At 40.7% G+C, this 13,489-nt stretch overlaps 1 protein-coding gene across 7 annotated transcripts in view; it reads right to left on the minus strand.

The window, feature by feature from the left end:
• ahdc1 (AT hook, DNA binding motif, containing 1) overlaps nt 1–13,489 on the minus strand; it is a 356,054-nt gene that overhangs the window by 22,158 nt on the left and 320,407 nt on the right. The gene's annotated exons all lie outside the window — the stretch shown is intronic.

Consider the following 13,489-nt stretch of genomic DNA (forward strand, 5'->3'; position numbering starts at 1 on the left):
GTTAGTTGAACAAAGAAGCATAATGGACTGAATGTTGGTCAAATTTCTTGTGTTTCTTATGTCTTGACACAGTGTGTCCAAGGAAAAAATCGTATGGTAACAACAATGGCCTTTCTCTCAATTGTGACGCTTCGTAAATTTATTTTCTGACTTAATTTAATTTGGAAACTGAACCAATCTCAGCCTAGTCAGGGACAAACTTTGCTGTACCTCGATTGGGTAATGAATTGAAGTGATGCCTACAAACTGGTAAATGCAAATGAATGGTGAGGGCTTTGGCAGATGGCGGTCATTTGTCAGGGTATGTTGACGGCGGAGATGAAGGTGTGGCCTGACTCAGGGAATGTAGTGTTGTGGAAAACATTCAGCCACCAACTATTGAATAAACAGATACTGTATAACACCACCAAAACTTCCAAAAATGAATTAGAATCAGAACATTTCCAAATTTAAACAATAAAAAACAGAAATAAGAGACCATTCGAAATATCCTCAGAGATTTAGTATCTCGTTGCCTTTATGCTCTGTGCACTATGCACTTACATTCACAAATTGAATCAAATTTAGTAAAACATCGGTTCAGAACACTCTGTGTGTCTGGTGCCAGTTCAGGTGATACCTTCAATCAAAAATGTTGGTTGTATGTCATAAACCAAGTCTGCTCCTCACTGAAGTATCCAGTGTTCACTTTGAGGGACACACATAGCATTAAAACGTTCGGACATGTGCACAATAATAACATTCTTGCATCTTTTGCACAATTCTCCTCTAAACTCAACTGCCTACTACGATACATCAGTGATTGCAGCCGAAGCAACATGACCCCTTTATCAATCATGTCAGACATTGCTGAACAGTCACCCAATTGAGAAATGAAATGCTCCAAAACTGCCTTGTAGCTTTCACGCTAACACGCCTTCTAATGAACTTAAACAACTAGAGAAACAGTATCTCAAAATTGGATTCTCAGATAAAGAATGAAAATTGTTTTGAAGTAGAATAAAATATTCCTCCATTTGTGCCAGACATGGATGGTTTTTGTTAAAAATTAAGTATATCTCCCTAGAATTACATTGCTAACAGTGTGCAAAGAATGACAGTATATATGTGAGTAATGACTCTCTGTGCCCGTATCCCACTGGTCGTGCCTTGGCCATCTCCTTGGGCCATTCCTCATTGGACAATCATCTTACAGATTTTTTGAACACTGTTTTCTGTGTAATACTAAGGAGGACACCATTACACTGCAATCAAAAACGTCTTTACACTATCAGCTCACCACCATCTTATCTCGATTACCTGGAAGAACCCTAAGCCACTTACTATTTTGCAAAGGAAGCTGGACGTGCTACAGCATAAAATGTCCATCACAAACTCACTTAATTCAATTCAGAGTGATGGAAGCCTGGAACCTAATGTGGATCAGGAACGAGTCCCGGACAGGGTGCCACTGCCTCTCAGGGCAGGCTCAAGCACACACCCATATCCAATGGCACCAATTCAGAATTTCCAATTGACAAAACATGCCTATCTTTGGGAATTTGATAGGAAAACCAATGTTCCTGGAGAAAAAAACCCACAAAAAATAGAGGGAGTATCTGAAAATACGTGTGCTGAACATACCATTTGAACCGACAAATAACTACTGTGCCATCATGAAACCCCACTAGTTGCATCGTAATGTTACAATTTGATGTTTTCGGCATTTGTTCATGGTTTCACACTCCTTTCTTAACAGCATCCTCAAGCGACACATTCTTGGCTACGTTCTGGCCTTACTGAGCAGCTCGAAACACTTCAGATGGTTTACCAGCCGGTGACTTGCTTACCCCTAGCAGTCTTTCTATTGCTTTTGGATGAGACAAGGGATCCAAACGGGACCAATGCACTGTACCAGACTTAGAAATTCTGAAGAGCTTTACTAAAATGCCTATTCTAATTTCTGCGATACATTGTTCTGCTTTTTACTAAAACTAAAATATGACCTTTATGTACATATTTCTTAAGATAAATTTCAAGTAGTGCCAAGACACAGCACCTAGAGTTTTCCCTTTTTGTCCACAGATTCTTTCCCTAATCTCCCTTTTCCAAGTCAAGTCAATGGAGCTGCAGTGTGCCCAAAAAAAGAATTGTGTATGAAGCAGGAACGTAACCCTGCACTCTTAAAAATAAAGGTGCCAGAGCAGTTCTTCAGAGCAAGGTCATAGAGGAACTATGACCCATCTACATGAAGGTTCCAAGAAGAACCTTTATTTCTTGAGATCCGTAACCTGCTCTAGTAAATAACCATAGATAGATGGTAACAGATTTGTGAAATACCAGTGGGCCGTGATTTTAAAAGGACTCTTGTTGCACACAATCACACAGCCCAGGTTTTCTTAATCTGTTAGTGTCCTGCTAGGTAGAATGCCATACTTTAAAGTTTTAATTTTTTTCTACATATTAATAAGTATGGGAGGCATGGTGGCGCAGTAGTAGCGCTGCTGCCTCGCAGTTAGAAGACCTGGGTTCGCTTCCCAGGTCCTCCCTGTGTGGAGTTTGCATGTTCTCCCCATGTCTGCGTGGGTTTCCTCCGGGTGCTCCGGTTTCCTTCCACAGTCCAAAGACATGCAGGTTAGGTCGATTGCTGATTTTAAATTGGCCCTAGTGTATGCTTGGTGTGCGTGTGTGTGTGTGTCCTGCGGTGGGTTGCCACCCTGCCCCGGATTGGTTCCCTGCCTTGCGCCTTGTGTTGGCTGGGATTGGCTCCAGCAGATCCCCGTGACCCTGTGTTCGGATTCAGCGGGTTGGAAAATGGATGGATATTAATAAGTTTTTCAAAGCACAAAGAAGCATCTTCATATGTAGAGAACCCATCTCAGAGTGAAATGGTGCTTGGTCAAGCAATGGCTCTATGAGGAACCACACAACCTAGTAAAGAACCATCAAGTGCCATTAAAGAATCAGTATATCTGAGAGTGTGGATGGCATGGTGGGCCATTGTAGGGCACACGACCACACTCTCTCTTTTCTGTTGAATCTACTTTATCCAGATTAGTGTCTTGTGTTTAGGTGAGCATTGTGTGCAAAATACTGGAGCATTTTTACAATTTTGGTCTCCATATTATAAAAAAGAGACATACTATCGCTAGAAAAACTCCAGACAAGAACAACCAGGCTGATTCCAGGACTATGAGGTATGAAGAAAGATTAAAGGCATTGAACCTTTCTAGTTAAAGCAAATAGAGTTTAAATGGTGGCTTCACTGAAGTAATAAAAGTTATGGAGTTTAAAACAGCTCTTCAATGAGAACCTTGGGACACAGAAGGAACGTTCATTTTCCACACACATTACAAAGTGTTTCTTCACACAGAGAACCACCAAGTAGTGTGGTAGACAGTAGAATGTTGGGAGAACTTCAAAACATGACCTGTTTTTATTTTGGAGGAATTTGGTGAATAGGATTGATAGGTTTTTATGTGGCTCAATGGGGCTGCTCTCATCAGAATTGTTCTAATGTTGTGACAAGTTCCAGCTCCCATGACCCTACATTGTATTAAACGAGTTTAAAGATGGATGGGCATAGGTTGAAGCTGGGCACCAATGCTGTTTTATTCAAAAACTGTAAACATTATATTTAAGTATGCAGTCATACGCCATGAATGAAAAACTGGATTACGTCCAGATGAGGAAACGGATACTAAAACACTACGGTTTAGCGTCCAGTCCTGCTAGCTGAGATAGCCCCCATTGTTTTGTATTCAATAACTGAGACCTGCTGTAACTTGACTAGTAAAACTTAACTGCTTACAACTTGGATCTGTCAATCCACAAATAACGTGTTTATTCAAAGAACGACAATTACCTTAACCAACATGTACTTCATTTTAAAAGAATTCAGCTTCTTGATTAACTGCCCTTTGTCAAATTGACCAATGAGGCACAAGGCCACCTACTGAGGTGACCCTGAAGAGTGATTGCTTCATTCAAGGCCAATTCTGAAATCCATGCTCAAGAATGGAACCTTGAAAGAATCGTTCTATTGTGTCAAGCTGATGAAAAGATTGCCATCATCGTCTGGTACAAGCCACAGCAATAAGAAATGTGGAAATTGACGTCACTTCAAACAGTGAGGCATTCAGTGCTATATAGCTATGCACAAAAGTGACACATTTACAGTGGAGCAGAACATGCATTTAACAAATATTGAGTCAATTCCAAAAAATAACTACTAAAGTGAAGCAGGTGTGCACATGTAATGGTCATAGCCCCATAATCCTTCTTTCAGGCAGTGGTGAATACCACAGTTAGCAAGGCTGAACATAAAGCAGTAGAATTTTAGTATAGTATTTCTTATTTCTCACACCGTGATAGCTATATTTACGATTTTAATACGTTACTCACACTTTATAAGACCCTGGGGCTGAGTTACCAGACCATCCTTTGTGATAATCCATTTCTCAGTTTCCCACTGAACGTTTTGCTTTATTTAATGTCTGCAGTCTCAGAGAGCCAAAAATATATGAGCTCATCTGTGTGATGGTCTGGAATTCTGCAAGTCAGTTTATCACCACCAGAGGGCAGGCTTGAATTGGGGCTCCTTTAGCTAACCAAACATGCCTGGTGGACTGAATGGACTTCTCTCATTTGTGACACTTCATTTATTGATTTTCTAACCTGTTTAGTTTCATTTAGAGTCTATAACAATTCTGTCAGAATCAGGAGAAAGACTGGAGCCGACCCTTGATGGTAAGATGAGTTCAAATGATTCCTGCAAATGGGGCGAGATTAGGTGAATGGAGTTCCAAAGGTGGCAGCTGGCTGCCTTTTAGCAGGTTATGTAACAGCAGAGGTGGAGATGGTCTGCTTCATGGAATTAAGGGTGGGCAAGAGTTCTGGAGGATTGGCAGGAGGCCCCTCTCTAGTGACCTTCTGTAGAATGAAGACAAGCTTTACTGTCAGGGTATCAGGCCACCAGGACAGCCTTGGTGTGTTCTGGAAGTCTAAGCTAAGCTGAATGAAGAAGAGAGGCAGTGGCCCTGATAGCGTGTTAGCTAGGAAGCTTTTACTTCAAAATGAAATAAAAGTGAAAAATAAAATGAAATAAAAAAACTGTCAGATTTTAGTGAATAGAAGCAAATTCAATTTTTGCATTTGTATTTTCCATTCATTCTAAGATATGAGTGGTGGAGGTGTTGATGATGCTCCCTCACAGCTCCAGATTCATAGGTGTGTCTTCTGCCTGTGCGGATATTGCATGCTCTTCACATGATTCTGTGGGTTTTCATTGAGGTGCTTCCCAGAAGTGCATGTCCAGTTACGCAAAACTGGCACCATATGAGTGAGTGCCGGTGTGTACTCAAGTGCACCCCAACAAAGGCTGGCACCCAAAGACGCCAAGATAGACACTGAGCTCCACAAACCCAAACTGGATCAGCAGGGTAGGAGATGGAGAGATTCTGTGATTGCAATGTTTTAAATCAATGAGAAATGAGGTGAAGATAGTAAGGTAGCCAATCAGATGCTACTAAGTGGCATTCCTGCTTTTGCCATGTCTTGTTGCTAAGTGATGACAATTATACTTGACATCACACCAGAGCTCCACTGGTGACCAATCATAGCATTTAGGCCATTAGGCTCTCTTTATGAATTGCTTGACCCTGGATGTTGTTCTGAAGCTTTTTAAGGCACCCCCTGCGATTGCTAAGCCTTCTATATTTTTGGCTTTGTGCCTGACTCCTTGATTATTGACTAGCCCTGTTCTATGTAATGATCCTTGTCTGAATGATAATGTCTTCGCTATCATCTAATGCCTCCAACTGCACTTCATTGACCATCCTGTGTCCTAAACTTTCACACCTTCATGTTGACTCAGTTATTCGCATCTTGTTTTGGCAAAATATCTCAACTCCTTAGGTGGTCAGCATTGCTTAAAATTCTTGCATTTACAGAGTATCATGATAGCCGGGTAAAGCAATATCAGTTTGTTTTTGTTTTGTTTTTTTTTTTTTAATAAAAGGTCTTAGAGAGCCAGAGCAGCAGCATTGGGAGTAAGGTGGGAACCAACCCCACCCAAAATGCTAGTCTACCAAAGAACACTCAAACACTTGGCCATTGTGAACAAGTGGTCACCAGTTAAATTAAGCTACAAGTTATGGAATGTGGCAGGAAATGGGAGTATGTGGAGAAAAGCTGCAAAGACATGGAATGAAAATGAAATTCCACACAGACAGGGACAGAGATAGCAATCAGAGCCACACCACCAGAGATGTGAGGCAGCTGTGTTAGCCAGTGCAACACTGAACTGACCCACTTGTTGCTGTTGGAATCAAACTCTATCTATCTATCTATCTATCTAGTCATATGGTGCATTTCATATCTATCTAAGCTCTCCTTAAGACATCTTTCATAATTAATATATGACTTGTTTAAACTGTGTTTTGACATTTTTAGGTAAGACAGACAAATGTTGTGAGGTTAGTGTGCTAGTTATACTCATCACTAATGGTGCCCGAAAGTGGAGATGTATTGCATGTTGATTAGCACATGCTAGTCAGAATTTCACTGGACTTTGTGCACGTGACAGTAATGACCGTTTAAAACTATATCTAGTGAAAAAACAGTCACAATAACTTTGCTAAGAAATTAAAATAGGGCAGCAAAGTGACAGCAGAGGTCAGCCATCCATTTTCTGAACTCACTTTCCTGTTTACAGGCTCACTTGGAACTGCTGCTTACTCCAGAAGCATTTGCTGGAGCCCAGACCCTTATAGGGCACACCCGTGCTCAAATGCAAACTCACGCCCTGGGTGAGTTTGTGGTCAGCAGTCAGCTTCACTGTTATGTCTTTTGCATGTGGAAAGAAACAGAAGACAAAGTACAGGGAGAATGAGCTGCAAGTCAATCCTGGGCCTCTGCATCTGACTTCCATATCATCAGGGTTCTCTGACAGTACCATGATCCAGAAACAGTTAGAATCGGGTTTTAGTTGAGAAATCTGGGTGACGTCAAAACAAGTCCATGATAACACAAAGTTTGGAGCCAAAGACTTGTCTTAAAAGAAGGATTTGGCAGAGTTCATTCAGTGCCAATATAGCGTGCAACATCTTGAAAGGAAACCACTAAAGAGATGGTAGACAGAGCTTCAGGTATCCTACTTTGTACTTATGCTGTGTGATGAGATGCTTGACTGGCGACAGGGTTGCCATCAGCAAGGTCACAATCTGGATGGAACAGGGCTGCATAAAGATCCCACATAAAACCTCTAAACATGAGAAAGAGAGAATCCCACTGCTAACAGTAGTGGTCCTTTATAACCAACACAGGTAATGAGTTGGTGGACCTGATCTTGTGTGGTGCACTAGACTTGTAACTTTAAGTGACATTGTTGGAAAAGAGTGAGAATGTCACCCTAGATGGAAAGATAAAATGGGCATTGAACCTTCTTCTAAGATAGAAAGAAAGAAAGGTCTGGCCACAAGGTGGTATCACATTTTCCTTAGCTTAAGAAGCTGGAGCCATGTTATGTCAATGAAGAGTGGAGGAAGGTAGGGATGAGCAGATCTCTCCTGTCCTCCCAAAAGAGGGCAGCACACAGTCCATGCTTGGATTGGGTTACCCCAGATGTAGCCTAGGGTTACAGGGACAGTGATATGGCACTAGAGGGAGCTGTTGCTTAGTATCTTTGTGGTCAAAAAGGATGACCATGACCACTCAAGGCAGTTCTGAGTCTTGAAAGGAAGTGACCCTGAGAAGTGATCTGCAGCTGCCTCATGCCTGGGAGTTTATTGACTTGGGAAGAGTTTGGGACAGCAGTTCATTGGAAAGGGCTTGAAGAGGCCCTGAACAATGTTGAAAAAGAGATGGCAGGTAAGGAGGCAGTGTTTTGGTATGGTGCATCAGAAAGCAGCTAGGCAACTCCAAGAAGGCCAGCTTGTTGTTTTGCTTTGTTCTGTTTCTCTTGTTATCTTTCTCGTGTGTGTTATTAATTATAATAAAGATACCAACTTTAATGTCTACGACTCTTCTGACATTGTTCTGGGTGTGGGGAGGGCATTGTCAAGTTGCAAGGGAAAGCCTAGACACAGGATACAAACACACCATAAAGAGTGGATATACATGAGCACTTTGGAAGTAACAATGACTGACGTTATAGTAAACCCCTCTCTCCATTCCTACAAACCTCTCTGCACTCAGCAGCAGCCATTTAAACCTAAAACATGGTTACAATTCCCCACATTTACTAATACAATGAGCAAAAGCAGTGAAACTGTGGATGCTTCGTCCGTCCTCTTTTGACCTGGCATATATCTTTTAGAGTCAGACAGACTTATCCTTTGCTCAGCTGGGACTCTTTATGGACTGCGGTAAGGTGTAGCAACATAAGGATGCCATACTTGTGAAGTGGGTGGACTGATTCACACAACTCAATGTAACCCCTGGAGTCGTGTCTGTCCGATAACGTTTTTGCCATATCTATCAGCTACTTGTATTCCATCTTCTACCTGGGTAAGGGGAGTGATAAAATAAAGGAAACACTGACGTAAATGATTATATTAGGGCTTGGACACAAGGACAACTTCAGTGTGCTTTGCCATAGAGTCTGCCAGCATGTCAGACAGTATCGGTGGAACGTTACAGCCTTCTTTCATCATCTGGCATTTGATGATGATGACGGAAAAAGCTGCCTCGCAAGTGGAATGGCTATTGCTAGGATTTAGAACATAAGGAGTTTATCAAAGGAGAGGAGACCATTCAGTCCAGCAAGCTTGTTTGTTTAGCTCATAGCTAAGATGTTCCACTATCTCATCCAGATACTTCTTAAAGGTTATCAAAGTTTCTGCTTTATCTACATGTCTTGGCAGTTACTTCCAGATTCCCACAACCTCCTGGTGTGCTCTTCCCCTTAATTTCCACTCATGCCTTTGAGTAATGTGATTTACCGTTCACTTGAAAGATTTCTGCTGGATTGACATCTTTGAGGATTTTAAAGACCTGAATAAGGTCTCCTCTGCTCAAGAAGTAAACAGGTTTAATTCTCAGAGTAATTTAAAACATGTCCATTTTATTTTGTATTATTTATCTTTTCTTTTTGTTGAGTCACCCACTTATGAGGATTCTTGCGGCACCAATTCAGTTTGGTCGCTAAGACATCGCATGTTGCTATGAGTGTGTGCTTGTGCTATATGCGGCTTGAGATGTCATAGCAGCCATCTTTGTAATATAAAGCTGTTGTGTTTAGAGTCTGTCTAATCTTTTTAAAAAATTCAAACTCAATGCCTAGAACTTGTTACAAGTCAGTGGTAATAATAATGTGCTGTTCCTCTAATTTAATTTCTTCTTTTTATTTCATCTTTTTACTCTTACTTTAGTTCTTCATCACATGCCACCAATTTGTAACAAGCTGGTATGATGGCAGGAGGGGTCATGGGAGGGGGATGATCATGGCGTCCATCTTTAAAAGAGAGAATGACATGCTCAGAAACCCTCTGAAGCTGTTTTCAAATACGGGAATGAGTCAAGCACCAGACAGTTAGCTTCTTCAACAATTTCATTTGAGGTATTTTTTATTTTTGGTTTTGGATCATCTACCCACTTTTAGTAATAATCCTAGACTGTGACTTCTTTCTGTTCAGTTCAGTGACTCTTAACACGACTGATTTGTAAAGACTGCGTCTAAGGAAAGATCAGCTGGGCACGATAGACAGTTTCTTCTCTGGTTTATTCTGTTTTTGGAATTTTTCCTGCATAGTAATTATGAGATTGGTTCCTGTCATTTTGGTTTAGCTACTGATCATCTGCCCCTCTTTGACTCATGTGGTGTTTGACTACTGTGCACCATCAATAACCTTGTCCCCGCTTCTCTTTAATCACCTTCCCATGTTTAATCTTTCCCAATGCTGGATAGCTCCAAATGGTCCCAAAAGCTGTGAGGGTTTATGTTGGACAAGATGGGCCTCACCACTCAGAACTGCAGGATAATGCACACCATACTGCAGCAGATAAAGGAGAATCCTTCACTGTAGGACCATGGACATCTTTGGGGGGAAACCAAATTATATTTCTTACCAGCATTCTCGTCTGTATGCAAATGGATATAAGACAGATTTACTGTGGTAGAATTATTAATTATATCGCATCTTCAGCTTTCCAACTGTTTTTGCAAACATTTCAAGCTCATACGCCAGTTTCATTGTTGGCTTTTACTAGACTGGCCTCATACATCACGACCTTGAGTTGGAGAGCACGTCAGTTGCACATCTCACTGCCTAAACGGGTGTCAGTCAGATTATAAGAATAGGAGTCACAGGGGATGAATGACCCCCATAGTGACTTTTCAGCACATCTTCAGGTTGACTTTTAGCACAGTGGAGTCAGCTGAAGGAAGCTGTCATCAAAGCAATGTATTACAAGTCTCGTTTTGGCAGTAGCTACAGATTCACACTGCATCAGTGTATCACACAGTTCTCTATTGCCTATATTTGGCCAAGAAAATTAGGTCGGAATAGTAGAGCAGAATTTTAAATTTTGAAGGGGTCCAAGTTTTTCTTTGAAGAGCTTATCGTAACCATAGAGGTATGAGAAATGCCACTGTGAGTTTGCAGAAATCTCAGTCTGATGCAGCTGACAAGCATTAACGTCACATTATCAAGCTTAAGTTGTAAATGCTGCAAGAGCCTAGGAATTTAGTTAAATTAGTGAGGAGGTTAACATTTGTGTCTGTAAAACCCCCTTCACACACGCACCATTATTCACATGGCAGTGTAGTTGCTGAAGTTACAGTGGGCTACAAGTGTGAAAGTGGGAGTCTGCCAGCACTTATGGAGAAGTGAACATGGCAACATTCTGAAATGGATATGTGGAAGGAGCTCAAGATATGAGGCAGTTTCCTTTTTATGCATGATTGTTGCTTATTGTAAATAAAATTAGCATTTCCTAATTAAGAAATTCATTATTATTTGGGGTTTTAGCTCTATGACTGCTAATTTATGGCAATCAGATATGCTATTTCAATTTGCCTCTCTTATCTATTATTACCATTATTATTAACACTAAGCTGAGTTTACCTACTTACACTCAATCAGAGTTTAAGATATTATGTCATTTAAAAACTGTGTTATCTGAAACCATTTAAAAAGTATCAAAATTTGATTAGCATTAATATTGAGTAAATTAATTAAATAAAACGATGATAGAAATATGCTGCAAACAGAACTCCATTGACATCTGTGCACCATTACAATACGTAAATAACTGTGAAGAAAAGAAGTTGTCAGGGCCAAATTAACCAAATGCACAATGAGACGGGCACCAGGGGCACTAGGACCTGAGGAGCTCAGGCACCAAAAAACACCTAAACACAAAACACTGGACGTATACTTCACAAGTATCTCAATGGCTGTGTCCACACATTCAACAGTGGGGTCGCAGAAAGAAAAATTAAAAATCCATGCAAAAAATAAAAATAACTGCCATGTTCACATATGGGTACATTGCTTTAAGTACAAGCTGAGGTGGCACAATGAAGAAAACAAAACAGACAGGGTGGGCGCACGCAATGTGATTTTCTCAGGGGTTACGACACAAGGAGTTTGTGAGTCTTAATCCAACCCTGGACGTTTGTCAGACATTAGGGCTGTCAAATTATACAGAAACTAAGGGTTGAATTTTCGTATTAAAAATAAATTAATATTCATATATATTTAAACATTCCTTAAAAGTTCTAGGTGCTCATTTTCGTACCTATTTGTTTCATACTGGCTTTTACTTTTTCAAAGATTTTGCTAATTCATTTGTAAGTTTACTCCCAGTATTGAACGAGTTTCTACCTGGCACAGCCTGTAACAGATGCTCTCCTGTATTGCACTTCGAGTTCCGTTCTCTGGCCGTACTTTTTACGTTTGTCGGGCTAAACCTCACTGCAGGTATTGTGATAGTGAATAGACTGTTACGGCAAGACAATTTTACACACATCCCCTTCTAAATATTTTTTTGAAGATGCCCATGTGTGAGACATGAGCACTCAGACCTGAAGGCATTTAATAGTGAATGTCACATATGGTCCCATGATAAGAACGAAGTGAAGGATCAATTATTTGACTAGATAGGCTTGTATTTTATGCATTTTTTGGTTTTAAAAGAGGCTTATATGCCACAACATAATGTCAATCTGTGATGTTTTCAATAGACTCTTCCCATCACCTACTCCTGCTTTTGCAATACAGCAATTCAGAGTTACTTATATGTCCCAAATCATGACCGTCAAGAACTTTGCACTTCCATCCTAAGCTTCCCTGTGCTGATTGTTTCTTTTCCTCTGACTTCCATCAGCCATCATGAAACATCATCAAGCTGAGCTGTCTTCGTCACTGAAGCTCCTGACAAATGTGCCCAGCAATCAGACCCCTCTCAATGTCAGTGAGAGTTTTGGGTAGTCAACATGACGCATGCTTGGGTCTGCTGCCCATTACTATTCCTGACCTTCAGCCTTATGTCATGTTAGTGATGTGAACAGGATTTGCATTTCTCATTGAGCAGCACGGTGGTGCAGTGGTTGGCACTGTCTCCCACAGATATGGTATCCTGCATTATCCTAGGCCTGATTGTTGTCTATGTGAATTTACTTCCATGCCTGTATGGGTTTATAAGGTTAAGTAGTGCCTCCATACTGGCCTCCAGTGGTGGGCTACGCCTTCAAGTGGTGCCCTATCCAGGTTTGTTTCTTGACTTACATAGGCTACAGCCTGTCTTGAAAAACAACGTGTGATCAGTATGACACTGTGATCTGTGAGCCGGGCTGCTTTTAATACACATATGCTTATTAGTTAACATAATACATAATTCAATTTTACCAATAATGCTAATGGAGACAGTAAGCATAGAAAAGAAGATTAACAAGTGAATTGGGCGCACTTTGAGTTAGAAGGAAATACATTTCCTTTTTAGTAATGGTCAGCAGATGGTTAAATATAAATATAAAAATATATATTATTGCTCTGGACAAAGTGTATTCTTATGTGACTGGGTCTTCTTTTGGAACTAAGAACTGTCATAAGGCTGTCACAGCGCTATTGAAGCTAAGCCTGCCAAAATGGACAGCCTGAGAACACGGCCTTCTCTCTGTGCCTAGGAAAATACCTCTGACTCCACTCAAGATGGACATACAGTGGTGTCAAAGACTCCAATGAAGAGCTGTAAGAAGACCAACAAACACAAGGCTTTGCCCGACAACCCTGAATAGATTTAATTGGCTTATTTACCCCAGTGTTTCCTTCATCTTGTACTTCTGTTACTCATGACTTCTAACTGTCTTAAGATCAGCTGCTCTATTTAAGTTTTCTGTGTTTTCCTTGGGCTTTTAAGAAATGCTGTGCATGTAAAACTCAACAAACTAATTTCTAATGTTGTTTTTTGTTTTGAGATAGTTATAACAAAGTTAATAATTAATCTAATTCTCCTCCAATGCCATTTTGTTTTCAGTGGGCACCACCATTTTGGGGTGGGGGGGAGA

The sequence above is a fragment of the Erpetoichthys calabaricus genome, chromosome 14 (genome assembly GCF_900747795.2).
Source record: "Erpetoichthys calabaricus chromosome 14, fErpCal1.3, whole genome shotgun sequence".
Lineage (NCBI taxonomy): Eukaryota > Metazoa > Chordata > Cladistia > Polypteriformes > Polypteridae > Erpetoichthys > Erpetoichthys calabaricus.